Genomic DNA, 14,528 nt, shown 5'->3' with positions numbered 1-14,528 from the left:
TTAACAAAGAGAAGCGGCCTGGCGCGGTGGCTCAAGCCTGTAATCCCAGCACTTTGGGAGGCCGAGGCGGATGGATCACGAGGTCAAGAGATCGAGACCATCCTGGTCAACATGGTGAAACCCCGACAAAAAATTAGCTGGGCATGGTGGTGCGTGCCTGTAATCCCAGCTACTCAGGAGGCTGAAGCAGGAGAATTGCCTGAACCCAGGAGACGGAGGTTGCGGTGAGCCAAGATCACGCCATTGCACTCCAGCCTGGGTAACAAGCGCAAAACTCCATCTCAAAAAAAAAAAGAAACAAAGAGAAGCTCTGCCTTTATACAAGCTTACACTCTAGATATTACACGTGAATAACACATGAAAGGGTCTTGGGTTTAGTCTTGGAAATCACATGTGAAAGGGTCTTGCTCGATGGAAGAGTGGGGTGCGGGTTTGAGCTTGTTTAAGTAAAACAATGCCTTCCGGAGAGAGTCCCCCCATACTATGCCTGCCATCTATAGGAAGGCAATTTAGGAGGTGCCAGTCAGCCAGCCTTTTTTTCTATTGAAATGCAGTGTGGAAGTCAAGGGGGAGGTCATTCTAGATGCCTGGGTCTCCTTCCTCATGGGACTACATCTTATTCAGCTCTGCCTCTTCCAGGCCACTAAGTTTAATTGATGCCAGCTGTTCAACAGAGAGTGACTTCGTGAATGGGCACGTCATCAGGACATCCCGAGGGTGTCACAGGCATGTCCTTAACCTTGGCAAAGTCAACCTCTAAACGGATTGAGACTTGCCTCAGAGACTTTTTGGTTTGCAAGGGTGAGGTGAGTCATGGGGCAGTTTTATTGAGACAGAGAATTTGGTGGTTTTGGGGTTCCAGAATCCATCAAGATTGGCCTCTACAGACATGGCAACCCTTTTCTAGGTTTTGGGTGAAAGCTGTCCTTTCTAGTGGAAAAGAATTTCAACAGTAGCAAATTATTGCTTAACATGGAAAAAAAAAAAGATTGTCTCTGTCTCAGGAAGATACACTGTCATTATTTCCAACACCATCCTCAAAAGGGACCTAGTAAAACTACATGGTGCAACAGTGTCATCAAGTGGCCAAGAAGAAAAATAACCAATACCTGAAAAAACATTTTCCAAAAGTGAAATTCACATGGAAGCCCTTGAAGGAGAATCATCCACAGTGCTCTGGTTCCCCTCTTCGTCCTAGTGGGCACGGACAAACTCCACATTTTCAACTCATGACTTTCTCAGATCATTCTTTAGCCTTTTCCCAGGAGGCAGTGAGCAGCCTCAGGTCAGGGTCGCCTGGCTTGTCCTCTGTGTGGAGCGCCCTTTCCTCAGCCCCTCTGATATGCGGCGTCCTCACCACCCGGGTACTGGCTGAGAGGTTACCTCCTCTGGAAACTCTTCTCAACTCACTCCATCTACAGTAGCCACTGCACTCCACACGGCACTCTCTACAAGACACAAATTTAATTTTTATTCATAGCCCTTTTCACATAGAAAATACCTTCTTTATTCATCTGCTTACTTGTATATTTCCTGCCTTTCCCACACCGTCATGCCTTAGGATGAAATTTGATGAGTAGGGTCTTACCTGCCTTCCTCACTGCCACGTGCCTCCATTACGAACAGCGGTGGGAATAGAGCCTCTAGTAAGACACATCCTGCTTGGATGAATGGATAAACGGGAGGAAAGAAGGAGGAGAGAAATAAAGGCCAGTGTTTTACCAGGAGGCCCCAGTGACAGTCTCCATTAGCAACTTCAGGACCAACATCTTAGTTCCCTTTTCTGTTTTTAAGATTCATTGACTTTGAATGCAAAGAGAATTCATATTATCAACTCTTATTTAGAGTACCCTGGCAATCAGTTAATCTGTCTTAAAAAAAAATACCCCAGTGGGCCGGGCGCGGTGGCTCACGCCTATAATCCCAGCACTTTGGGAGGCCGAGGCGGGTGGATCACGAGGTCAAGAGATCCAGACCATCCTGGTCAACATGGTGAAACCCCGTCTCTACTAAAAATACAAAACATTAGCTGGGCATGGTGGCACGTGCCTGTAGTCCCAGCTACTAGGGAGGCTGAGGCAGGAGAATTGCTTGAACCCAGGAGGCGGAGGTTGCGGTGAGCCGAGATCATGCCACTGCACTCCAGTGTGGGTAACAAGAGCAAAACTTCGTCTCAAAAAAAAAAAAAAAAAAAAAAAAGAAACTTTTACTAAGTTGCAGAATTACTCCAGGTATTGCATGCAAGTTGTGCTTTCCTTTAAAATCCCTCTATCCTCATAAAGCTGCTATGGACACAGGAAGTCTCTAAGTGACTCTTCCCTGTGTAAGTTAGGAGCACTTGGGTTAAAATCCAGAGCACCTCCAGCAACATAAAAAAGAGAATGAACCTTTGCCTACAGAACATGGCAGTTTCCGGGAATCAAAGGGCTCTCTGCAGCATCTGCTCGTGTTTTACATCTGTGGGTTGATCTTGAAAATGTGGGCTTATCGGTATATCTTGCCAACAATGAGCATTCATTTAAATAAAATCAAAACCTGCAGGCAGAGTTGTCAGAACTGGCATTTTGTAGGGGCCCTTTCTGTCTAGAACTAAACTTACGCTACTGTTGAGGTTGGATTGTGGTCTCATCCACATATAAATGGCTTTGGCAGATCACAGTTGAGGTGACACTGCTAAGGAAATCTGTAGTGCCTCCTCAAATTGTCATGCCACTGTCTTCAAAGACAGGCAGGTAGTCTGCAGCAACTGTGTGGAAACCCTCCAGCTTCTGCTTAGATTCCCAGCTACGGCTTTGGATAATTACATGGGAAAACTTGCTCTCTGAGGAGGGAAAGGATGATGGAGGCTTCTGGCAGCGAATTGCATGGCAAATCTGGGCAACAGCTCCCTTCCAAAGTGTCTAGTAACCGAGAGGAAACTCATTTAGACTTCCTGCCACGCAGGTCTTCGGAAAAGACTTGGGAAAAGCCATGCAAACTTGCAAAGATGATATTTATAGCTCCAGGCTGGAGAAGTACCCTTTTATCTAGTGACAGCCATGCTGGCTTCACTGTAAGCACTCATCAATTGCTTTTCAGCTTGCATCCAACATTATATATAATACCTGCCTAACCCCCACCCCAACTAAATATGAACTGTGAATACAGCTCACCTTCGTATCACAGTTGAGCTGTTCTTAGCATTCATGCATTCATGCTTTTACTTATTAAACACATACTAAGCCCGCATTAATGCTTATCTCCCACTGTGCCTGGGCAGAAGGCAGTCTGAAATGATGCCCTGCCCTCCAGGTTTGAAGGAGGCGAGGCACAAGGAAGAGTATGGCTGAAAAAGAAGATTCCAAGCACAGCAGGTAAAGAGCTTCACTAACTACTTGCTATGGTGCACTTGGCCAGTGACTTAAACTCCCTGAGCCTCAGTTTCCTCACTTGTAAAGTAGAGGTGATAGCAGAACCTGCCACTTAGAGATGCTACAATCTATGCAAATTCTTAAGGATCTAGCGATACAAGTGTGATCACTTAGGGAAACCAAATATTTTATCCCAAAATCTATTTTTGAAATAATTTGAGATGGCTGTTCAGAGAGCCAGCAAACAAAGTCTCCCTGCAAAGCTGTATTCTGTGGGGGGAGATGTGCATCTGTAGGGAGTCTGAACTGACGCAGTCAGGTTTTCTCTGAGGCCTCTCCTTGTTCTTTTCTGGCTCTAGGAAAGATACATTGAGAGCCTGGCACCTGTAAGGGTCTCAGAAAACGATCTACCACCTACCCCCTCTGAGGACAGCCGCTTGTGAAGTTTCATCTACTTAACAAGCCTACCTATGCTATTATTTTTAATTTCAATTTTTATTTTAGATTCAGGGGATGTAGCATGACTGAACCCATTACCCAGGTGGTGAGCAGAGTTCCCAATAGATAGTTTTCAAACCCTGTCCCTCTCCCTTCCTCCCCCTTGCAAAGTCCCCAGTGTCTGTTGTTCCCATTTTTATGTCCACGAGTGCCCAATGCTTAGCTCCCACTTAGAAGTGAGAACATGCAGTATTTGGTTTTCTGTTCCTACACAGATAAGCTTAGGATAAGGGCCTCCAGCTGCATCCATGCTGCTGCAAAGAACATGCCTTTAGTCCTTTTTATGGCTGTGTAGTATTCTATGGTATATATGTACCACATATAAATCCACAAATGTAGATTTCTTTATCCAATCCACTGTTGATGGCAAGTCTCATTTTTTCTGAGCTTCAAGATGGCATGTAAGCTTCTGAACCCCTTTGTGGGTAGGAGTCCTTACTTTGTGTTTCTCCTTCCATTGCACATTAATACATTTATATGCCTTTTCTCTAATTAATCTGACTTTTGTGAGTTGACTTTTTTTTCTTTGCAAACCCTCTGATATGGTACAGCTGTGTCCCCACCCAAATCTCATCTTGAATTTCCGGATGTTGTCGGAGGGACACAGTGGGAGGTAATTGAATCACATGGACAAGTCTTTCCCATGCTGTTCTCATGATAGGTAATAAGTCTTATAAGATCTGACAGTTTTAAAAACAAGTTTTTCTGTGCAAGCTCTCTCTTTGCCTACTGCCATCCATGTAAGACATAACTTGCTCCTCCTTGCCTTTCACCATGATTGTGAGGCTTCCCCAGCCATGTGGAACTGTAAGTCCAATTAAACCTCTATTTTTTGTAAATTGCCCAGTCTCAGGTATGTCTTTATCAGTAGCATGAAAACAGACTAATACAGTACATTCGTACCAGTACATTAGGTCACTGCTGAGAAGATACCCGAATATTTTGGAAGCAAGTTTGGAACTGGGTAACAGGCAGAGGTTAGAACAGTTTGAAGGGCTCAGAAGAAGACAGGAAAATGTGGGAAAGTTTAGAACTTCCAAGAGATTTGTTGAACAGCTTTGACAAAAATGCTGATTGAGATATGAACAATAAGTTCAAAGTTGAAGTGGTTTTAGATGGAGATGAGGAACTTGCTGGAAACTGAAGCAAAGGTGACTCTTGCTACATTTTAGCAGAGACTGGCAGCATTTTGCCCCACCCTAGAGATTTTTGGAACTTTGAACTTGAGAAAGATGATTTAGAGTATCTGGAGGAAGAAATTTCTAAGAAGCAAAGCATTCTGGAGGTGACTCAGGTGCTGTTAAAGGCATTCAGTTTCAAAAGGGACACAGAGCATAAAAGTTTGGAAAATTTGTAGCCTGATGATGCAATAAAAAAGAAAATCTTATTTTCTGAGGGGAAATTCAAGCCAGCTGCAGAAATTTGCATAAGGAGGAGCCAAATGTTAATCCCCAAGACAACAGGGAAAATGTCTCCAGGGCATATCAGGAGACTTCACAGAGGCCCCTCCCATCACAGGCCTGGAGGCCTAGGAGGAATCAGTGGTCTCATGGGATGGGCCCAGGGTCCCTATGCTTTATGAAGCCTAGGGACTTGGTGCTTTATGTCCCAGTTGCTCCAGCCGTGGCTGAAAGAGGCCAATGAAGAGCTTGGGTCGTGGCTTCAGAGGATACAAGCCTCAAGCCCTGGCAGCTGTCAGTACTTGAAGTTTGGGAACCTCTGCCTGGATTTCGGAGAATGTATGCAAATACCTGGATGTCCAGTCAGAGGTTTGCTTCAGGGGCAGGGCCCTCATGGAGAACCTCTGCCATGGCAGTGTAGAAGGAAAATATGGGGTCAGAGTTTTTACTGGGGCACTGCCTAGTGAAGCTGTGAGAAGAGGGCCACTATCCTCCAGACTCTGGAATGGTAGATCCATTGACAGTTTACAATGTGCTCCTGGAAAAGTCAAAGACACTCAACACCAGCCTGTGAAAGCAGCTGGGAGGGTGGCTGTACCCTGCAAAGCCACAGAAGCAGAGCTTCCCAAGGCCATGTGAGACCACTCCTTGCATCAGCATGACCTGAATGTGAGACATGGAGTCAAATAAGATCATTTTGAAGCTTTAAGATTTGACTGCCCTGCTGGATTTTGGACTTGCATGGACCTATAACCCCTTTGTTTTGGCCCTTTTTTTTCCATTTGGAATGGCTGTATTTACCCAATGCCTGTATCCCATCATGCAAACAGTGGACAGAGCACTCGATAGGTAGTTTTCCACACCTTGTCTCCCTTCCTTCCTCTCAGTGTCTATTGTTCTCCTCTTTGCACTTCTGTGTCCCCAGTGCTCAGCTCCTACTTATAAGGGAGAACATGTGGTATTTGGTTTTCTGTTTCTGCCTTAATTCTCTTAGGACAATGGCCTCCAGCTGCACCCATGTCACTGGACAGAAAATGATTTTTTTTTTTTTTCACGGCTGCAGGAGGCGTGTATTCTATGCCAGCTCTCAGAGCACTCCAGCAGGATTAAACCCCAGCCACACACAGTGGTCACTGGTTTGATGATACACATTTTGCTGGCTGCTTTCTCTCCCCTTCCCTGCTTCACTACTCGCACTTCCTAGAACCAAATCCCAAATAAACTACTTGTACTGAAACCTTCTTCTTCAAGTCTGCTCCTAGGAGGAAGCCAGCCTAAGGCAGGACTCAATTCTTCATCTTGTGGCTCACACCTGTCATCCCAGCACTTTGGGAGGCCGAGGCAGGTGGATCACAAGGTCAAGAGATCCAGCCCATCCTGGCCAACATGGTGAAACCCCATCTCTACTAAAAATACAAAAAAATTAGCTGGGCATGGTGGCGCGTGCCTGTAGTCCCAGCTACTTGGGAGGCTGATGCAGGAGAATTGCTTGAACCCAGGAGGCGGAGGTTGCAGTGAGCCAAGATTGCGCCATTGCACTCCAGCCTGAGTAACAAGAGCGAAACTCCATCTCAAAAAAAGAAAGAAAGAAAAGAAAGCAAAGATGTAATCCCAGCACTTTGGGAGGCAGAGGCAGGTGGATCACGAGGTCAAGAAATTGAGACCATCCTGGTCAACAAGGTGCAGTGAGCCGAGATCGCGCCATTGCACTCCAGCCTGGGTAACAAGAGCGAAACTCCGTCTCAAAAAAAAAAAAAAAATTCTTCATGTTAAGTCTCAACATTTAAGCCCCAAGGAACTCAAAGCATAGAATAATAACGATCGGAAATAATAGCATTTCCATCTCTGAACTAGAAAAGATTCCTGGATTTTGGAGCCAAGAAAGCCAGGATGCTGGGACCTTCAGACTTCCTGAGAAAGTGACGCTTGTACTCTGTCACCACCTCCCCCACACCGTTCTGAGCCAAGTAGGGAGAGAAAAAGAAACTCCAGGGAGTTCAGGAGTCTCAAGAGAAGCATGACCTGGGCTGTCCTCTCTAGTTGGAGCCAGGGAGATCCCAGGAAACTTGGGAAAAAAAACAAGCTGCCTGGGAAGTCTAGGCTGACCACACTGGGCATCCTCATGGAAAGCTGATGAGCACAAGGACTCCATAACCACAGAGGCTCAGGAGCAGGGCACCGTTCGGCCCTGCTCCCCATCTGTCCCAGGTAGGGCAAGAGGGCCAGACATGTCTCGTACCCTGGAGAGGACACTTGTGTGCCCGCCTCCTACCTCGGCTGCACTCCTGAGTTTGCAGTGGTTTTGATCGTTATCAGACTGACAGCATCCTGCCCAAGTGCACGCTGAGCTCCTTTCCTTTTCTGCACCAAGGCTTCCCCAACACTGCCAGCAGGGGAGGAGATGGGCAGGTGGGAACCCAGCCACAGGAACATAGGAGCAACAGAGAAGTGTGAGGGAGGCGCCCCACCCTCCAGACAACCCTCCACCAGTGGGAAGGAAAGTGGCTGGGAAAGTTGACCTCACATGAACAACTCCAAGATGCCTTCATCATATTCTTCAGAGCATCCTGGTTGGACGGAGCTCCAGCTGTCCCCAGCATGACCAACTCAATAACACACCACGTTCTGATCCTTCCCAGCATCACTCATTTCCTGGGGTCAGCTCCCAAATAAACCACCTGCACACAAATTCTTACTTCAAGTCTGCTTTCAAGGGAACCCAGGCTAAACACATGCTCAGCAGTCACCAAGTAGACAAGGATGATGGGGAGAACCTGTTCCCCCCACACCGCAGAAGCCCCTCAGAACTAGATGCAACCTCTTTGAAATTGCAAAAACTCTCATTAGCTGGAATTTCCATGGCCCCTAAGAATAAAGGTTCACAAAAGAAATTAAGTTCAGCTATTAAAAAAAAAAAAAACCAGGCAGAGTTGGCTGGGCGCAATGGCTCAGGCCTATAATCCCAGCACTTTGGGAGGCCGAGGCGGGCAAATCACCTGAGGTCAGGGGTTCGAGACCAGCCTGACCAACATGGAGAAACCCCGTTTGTACTAAAAATATGAAAAAACTAGCTAGGCATGGTGGTGCATGTCTGTAATCCCAGCTACTCAGGAGGCTGAGGCAGGAGAATCACTTGAACCCTGGAGATAGCAGTTGCAGTGAGCTGAGATTGTGCCATTGCACTCCAGCCTGGGCAATAAGAGTGAAACTGTCTCAAAAATTAAAATTCAAAAAAAAAAAAAAAAAAGACAGAGTTGCATTTTTTGAACACACAGAAACATTGCCTGTGATCCAAGGATGAGATAAGAAAGCAGGGTGCTCATGTTCCTCTGTCCCTGGCTCACGGAGAACTGAGGTGCTGCCGTAACTCTTTTTTCACAAGTGAGGATGACCTTGATGAGATGGGCAGCCCGAGACTACAAGTAGGTAGGCAGTTCTGGATAGAAGAGGCTTTGGTGAAGCAGGCAAGTCAAGGGGCATTGCTACTTCCACAATGTAAAAAGCCAACCAGGTGCACCATTTCTCTTGGGTCATGTCCAGAGTCCACAGCGCGAGCTTGTCTCAGGAGCCCCCATCCCACACATAAGGGATCAGGGGTGCCTGGGTTCTGTTCCTGAGTAGCGGGGACCACAGGTATATGCCACCATGCCAGGGTAATTATTCTATTTTTTGTAGAGATGGAGTCTCCCTGTGTTGCCCAGGCTGGTCTGAACTACTGGGGTCAAGCAATCCTCATGCCTCAGCCTCCCAGAGTGCTGGGATTATGGGCATGAACCACAGCACCCGGCCTGAGCCTGCATGCTTGAAGATATTGTTAAGCTACTGACTTAATTCTGTCATTTCATTACATCTGACTGTCTTGTTATAGGACCATAAGCCGTGTTTTTAAAGTTTTTTTGTTGAGATTTCAGTTTTATCTCTGATCAAATAAGTAAAAAACGATGTTTTAAGTAAATTGAGCTGTTGTTACTACTAGAGTTTTCAGAAACTAAGTATTAAGCACAAGTATATGCCATTTCAATCTTCAAGAATGAAATATACCGTGAAAATTCAGTAATCTGGCATCTTCTAGCCTGGGAGAATGCTGTGTTACTGGGTTTTCCAGTTCAGCGAAAGATACTGTCTTGATTGTCCCAAATATCCTAATTTCACAGTTGTAAATTTAAAGAAAAAATAAAATCTGCTATATACTTGAATACAAATTCCCAATTTTCATGGAATGTTTTCCATATTAGATTAATTATAATCTACATAATTCTACTTAAAGTCCTAAAAGTTTAACTATTCTTTAATGTAAAAAAAAATATTTTAATATAAAGGACATTCAATCACTAAAAATGTTACTTTAAAAACAACTTTGAAGCCTGTGGCTAAACCAATCATTTGAATTGCTCATCCTGGCACATCCTAGCCAAGAGCCAGGATCACGAAGGTTGATCATGACAAGACTTTGACCCAAAGTTGTCACAGGAGTAGCTGAGGCTGAAGCGGTAGACGATGTTCAGGTCACTGGGCTTTGGCTCTGCCACGACCAGCTGGGTGGCCTTAACCTCTCTGAGCTGACTGTGTATTTACAAAACTGTCTTGTTAGCACTACCTCAGCTACAGGAGAGAGGGAGAGAATGTACGGATGATGCAAAGTGCTCAGTAGTTGCATGGCCCACAGTGAGTGTACAGCCCACAGTGAGCGCACAGCCCATAGTGAACACAACTGTTTTTTTTTTTTTTTTTTTTTTTTTGAGGCGGAGTTTCGCTCTTGTTACCCAGGCTGGAGTGCAATGGCATGATCTCGGCTCACCGCAACCTCCGCCTCCTGGGTTCAGGCAATTCTCCTGCCTCAGCCTCCCGAGAAGCTGGGATTACAGGCACGCACCACCAAGCCCAGCTAATTTTTGTATTTTTTTTCTTTTTTTTTTTGAGGCGGTGTTTCGCTCTCGTTACCCAGGCTGGAGTGCAATGGCGTGATCTCGGCTCACCGCGACCTCCGCCTCCTGGGTTCAGGCAATTCTCCTGCCTCAGCCTCCTAAGTAGCTGGGATTACAGGCACGCGCCACCATGCCCAGCTAATTTTTTTTTTGTATTTTTAGTAGAGACGGGGTTTCACCATGTTGACCAGGATGGTCTCGATCTCTTGACCTCGTGATCCACCCGTCTCGGCCTCCCAAAGTGCTGGGATTATAGGCATGAGCCACCGTGCTCGGTGTGAACACAACTGTTTTCTAACCATCTCTCCATCCATCCCCTGCGGGCCCTTCCTTTTCCACCTCCAGTAACCATTGCTTCCTCCCTTCCTGAGTACACATACCTAACTACGTCTAACATCTTCCTGATGGTCTCTAGACATTTCCTGTGTTTAAGTTTCAGCTCTAATAACATAAGAATCACCCAGGGCAAAGCTCATTGCTATCCCCTGTCTCCAACATCCTCCACAGCACCTCACTCAGTGCCACATATGCAAAGTCTGCATGGATAAATTCTCCCGACTCCTTCCCAGGTGGCCGTGGGGGACGGGAATGTGGGAGAACTTGATGGGAAGACATTTCTTTCTTCCGCATAACAGTCAGTTACTGCGTCTGTATGAATTCTCCTTGGGATGGTTTCCAAGGTACACTCCAGCGAACTACAGAATGAATACAAGCAGCCATAAGAAAGAATGAAACCATGCCCTTTGCAGCAACATGGATGAAGCTGGAGGCCATGATCCTAAGCAAACTAACACAGGAATGGAAAACCAAATGCCACATGTTCTTAATTATAAGTGGGAGCTAAACACTGTGTACCCATGGACATAAAGATGAAAATAATACACACTAGGAACTCCAAAAGGGGGGATGAAGAGAAGGTTAAAGGTTGGAGGCAAAGTTCAATATTTGGGTGATGGATACACTAGAAGCCCAATCCCCACCAATATGCAATATACCCACGTAACAAACACGCACATACACATGTATGTCCTGAATCTAAAATTAAAAATGAAATGCATTCTTGCAATTCAACAACAAAGATGGTGCCCTTTTCTGCCTTCTCACCATGTCTCGTAGGTCCAGCTATGTGGCTGCATCTGCAGAGGGAAGGTCCCTGAGGCTTCCTGAAGACCCTTGAATTCTGGCTGTAAACAGAAACTGTGGTTGAAATGTCAACAGGGCTGCCTGTCAGGCTCCAATGCCAGCTGCTGGGGGTGGCAACTGGCCTCTTCAGAGCTCAGGACTCAAAAAGAAAGGTAGAAGGATCCTCCTCTCCTTACATGTCCAGAAAGTCCAGAAATACATTCATAACCCAATACAAGCCAGTGTGACTCAATGTTGGGGTTTTAGTCCAGAGAAACATTCCGTCTTCCGTGACCTGGAGCCTGCAGAGGTCACCACATGGAAAGAGGCAGCCTGTGAATAGAGCCAGAATGCAGGAAACACAGGAGAGAGAAAGAACTGAAATAGCACTGGACTTCCTGGAGTTTTCAGGTGGGTTTGCAATCAGATTCCCTTTCATGTTTATTTTTCTTTTCGATTTCAACTTTTGTTTCAGATACAGGGAGGACATGTGCAAGGAATATTGCATGATCCTGAGGTTTGGGTATGGATCCCATCATGCAGGTAGTGAACGTAGTACCCAATATGTAGTCTTCCAATCTCTGAGTTGTGCAGGATCCCTTGGTGTAAGTCAGAAAACCAGCTCCACTCCAGAGCTGCCTGTACCAGGCCCTGTTCACCTTCGTAACTTCTACAAAGCATCACCTTCACGCTTTGTAAGGTCAGGATGAATTTATTTCCTATCAGTAACACTAATTAAAGCACTGTTTTTGTATTATGGCTGCTGTGTCAAGATAAAGCACAGGTGAAATCTTTTTGCAAACCAGCTTCCTTCCCTAACATGCTGTTCTCATAACCGTGCATGCTCTGCAATGCTTAACTCACTGATTTCATGAACTCGCTGGAAGAGTAAGAGGATTAGTAAGAGATTAGTTTAGACATCTTGAATCTCTGTAGGAGGGAAAAAAAAAAAAACAGTCCTTTAAGCTCCTGAAGATCCAGTATTTGGAGAGGGAGAGAAAAGCCAAATATCTGACCAACGCTTTGTTTCACTAACATTTTTGGCTTCCAATATGCAAGAAAAAAGCTTTTACAAATGTTAGGCTAATTGTTAAATGTGTTTTGAACTGTCCAATTCAAAGGCAGTCTTCAGAGAAACGTTTTTTTTTTTTAGGTTTTGGAAGCTCTATGTGCTTCAGCAACTCTAGAAGTTTAAGGAATAATGTGAATATCAATGTTAATTATCCTCACACACACTGGACTGGTTAGGATGGGCTAGGTTTTGCTGTAATAGCAAACAACCCTAATATCTAAGGGCTCAACGCAGCAAAGCTTTATTTTTTGGTTATGCTCCAGGACGGTTTGGTTATGCTGGAATTTCCGCTAAAACTGATCACTCTTAAATTCGTGCTTACTGGAAACGAGTTTTGACATGTGCTTCTACAGTTGCTGCAGGAGAAGAAAGAACACAGAGAATCAAGCACCAGCTCTTAAAACTCACCCCTCCCAGAAATGACACACATCATCTCCACAGGTGCATCACTGGCTGGCGAATCACATGGTCATCTCCAACAGGGAAGTTAACCTGCCATGCGCCTGGAACGAGGGAAGAACAGCACACACAATTTAACACCTGTGATCCTCACAACTCCGCAAGACAGGAGAACCAGAGGTGATTATTTCTGTTTTAGGTGAGGAAATCAACAACGGAAAGACCCCATGTTGTAGGTAGAGAACTTGGGTGTCCTGGCTCAACACTGAGTTTTCTTTTTTTCTTTTTTGGTCTTTGGTTCTGTTTATAGACTTGCATATGTTGAACCGGCCTTGCATCCCTGGGATGAAGCCTACTTGATCATGGTGGATAAGTTTTTTGATGTGCTGTTGCAATCGGTTTGCCAGTATTTTATTAAAGATTTTTGCATCTATGTTAATCATGGATATTGGCCTGAAGTTTTCTTTTCTTGTTGAGTCACCTAGTTTTCTTTTCACTGTATCATTCGAGTCTAGAGTTCCCAGATACCAACTGCTTGGGAGCAAGCTAGCAAAGAGATGCGAAAGTCAGTTTAAAATACATCCTGGAGAGTTTGAGTTGTGATAGCTGATGGAAAATCAAAGCTGGATAAGATGATGGGAGCGCTGCCTGGAAACCCCTTGGACTAGGTGATATCTAAGTATTTCAAGGAGGCACATTAAGAATGGAGATTTTCTGAAACAGAAAAGGAGGTGACCAGGGGCCTCCAATCCTCTTGCCAATCAACTCAGAGAAGCTTTGCATTCACAGTTTCTATACTGGGTTTCAGCACACATTCATTTGAAGAAGATCTTCCTCAATTTAATAATATTTAAAGATGAAATCCACTGATTACAGTCCGAGCACTTTATTTTCCAAATGGAGAGTGAGGCTCAAAGAAAGGAGAGTTCTGCACAAGTGAAGAGTGGCAGAGCAGGGCCAGTCCTCAAGCAGACGGGGTCTGGACTGAGAGCTGGAAGCCCCAGGAGCTGATTTCAACATGCTGCTTTGCTGCCACAGGCAAGCCAGTCCCTGTTTCAGAACCTGTGTCCTTTTCTCTCCAGTGAGCATGGACTGTCTGTGTGTCAAATGGGACCGGAAAACAAACATGGAAAGATAATTTTACATTGGGAAGACTTCAACTGAGAATACCAACAAATATTCATTTCGCACTATTAAATTAGTAACTTAAGCATCTCATATCTGGTTTCTAGCTAGCACGTGGAGAATTGGTTCACGTGAAGCAGGATGTGTACCGCTTACTCAGCCTCTTTGCAGAGAAATTTGAAAGTAAAAATAAAAAGCCACTAGAAATGTTTGCACCTTTTGATCTAATCATTACAATTCCAAGAATTCAATCTTTGGGAGAAATCTTAAACACCAGAACTTATGTACACTAAAATGCCCCTCTTAATATTATTTAGAATGACAAATATTGAAAATGAATGAACTGTAGAGTAAAATGTGATAAATCCATCAAAAGTTATGACTTAGGATAGACAACATAGACAAAGAACATAGACAAAAAACATAGACAAAGCTTAGGATACAACATTAAGTGAAGAAAGCAAGGTTCAAATTGATTACAGGTATATAACAAGAAAAAGATATATGTTTAAAGATGACACAGACTAAGTGTGATGACTCAGGCCTGTCATTCCAGCAGTTCTGGAGGCCAAGGCAGGAGGATCCCTTGAGTTTGAGGCCAGCCTGGGCAACATGGTAAAATCTTGTCTCCATAATA

General features: G+C 44.9%; 1 long non-coding RNA gene across 1 annotated transcript in view; it reads right to left on the bottom strand.

Annotated features, from left to right (window-relative positions):
• Positions 1–14,259, bottom strand: part of LOC141581010 (uncharacterized) — a 38,298-nt gene extending 24,039 nt beyond the window's left edge. Inside the window, exons 1-3 of the long non-coding RNA XR_012513409.1 lie at positions 11,278–14,259; positions 1,589–1,658; positions 1,110–1,448 (exon numbers count right to left, since the gene is read on the bottom strand). This is a non-coding gene — a long non-coding RNA (uncharacterized LOC141581010). The remainder of the gene's footprint in view (positions 1–1,109; positions 1,449–1,588; positions 1,659–11,277) is intronic.
• Between the last annotated feature and the right edge of the window lie 269 nt (positions 14,260–14,528).

Source organism: Saimiri boliviensis, chromosome 14, assembly GCF_048565385.1.
Source record: "Saimiri boliviensis isolate mSaiBol1 chromosome 14, mSaiBol1.pri, whole genome shotgun sequence".
Taxonomy (NCBI): Eukaryota; Metazoa; Chordata; class Mammalia; order Primates; family Cebidae; genus Saimiri; species Saimiri boliviensis.
The sequence above is the reverse complement of the archived record's forward strand: the minus strand, read 5'-3'. Positions and strand labels throughout refer to the sequence as shown.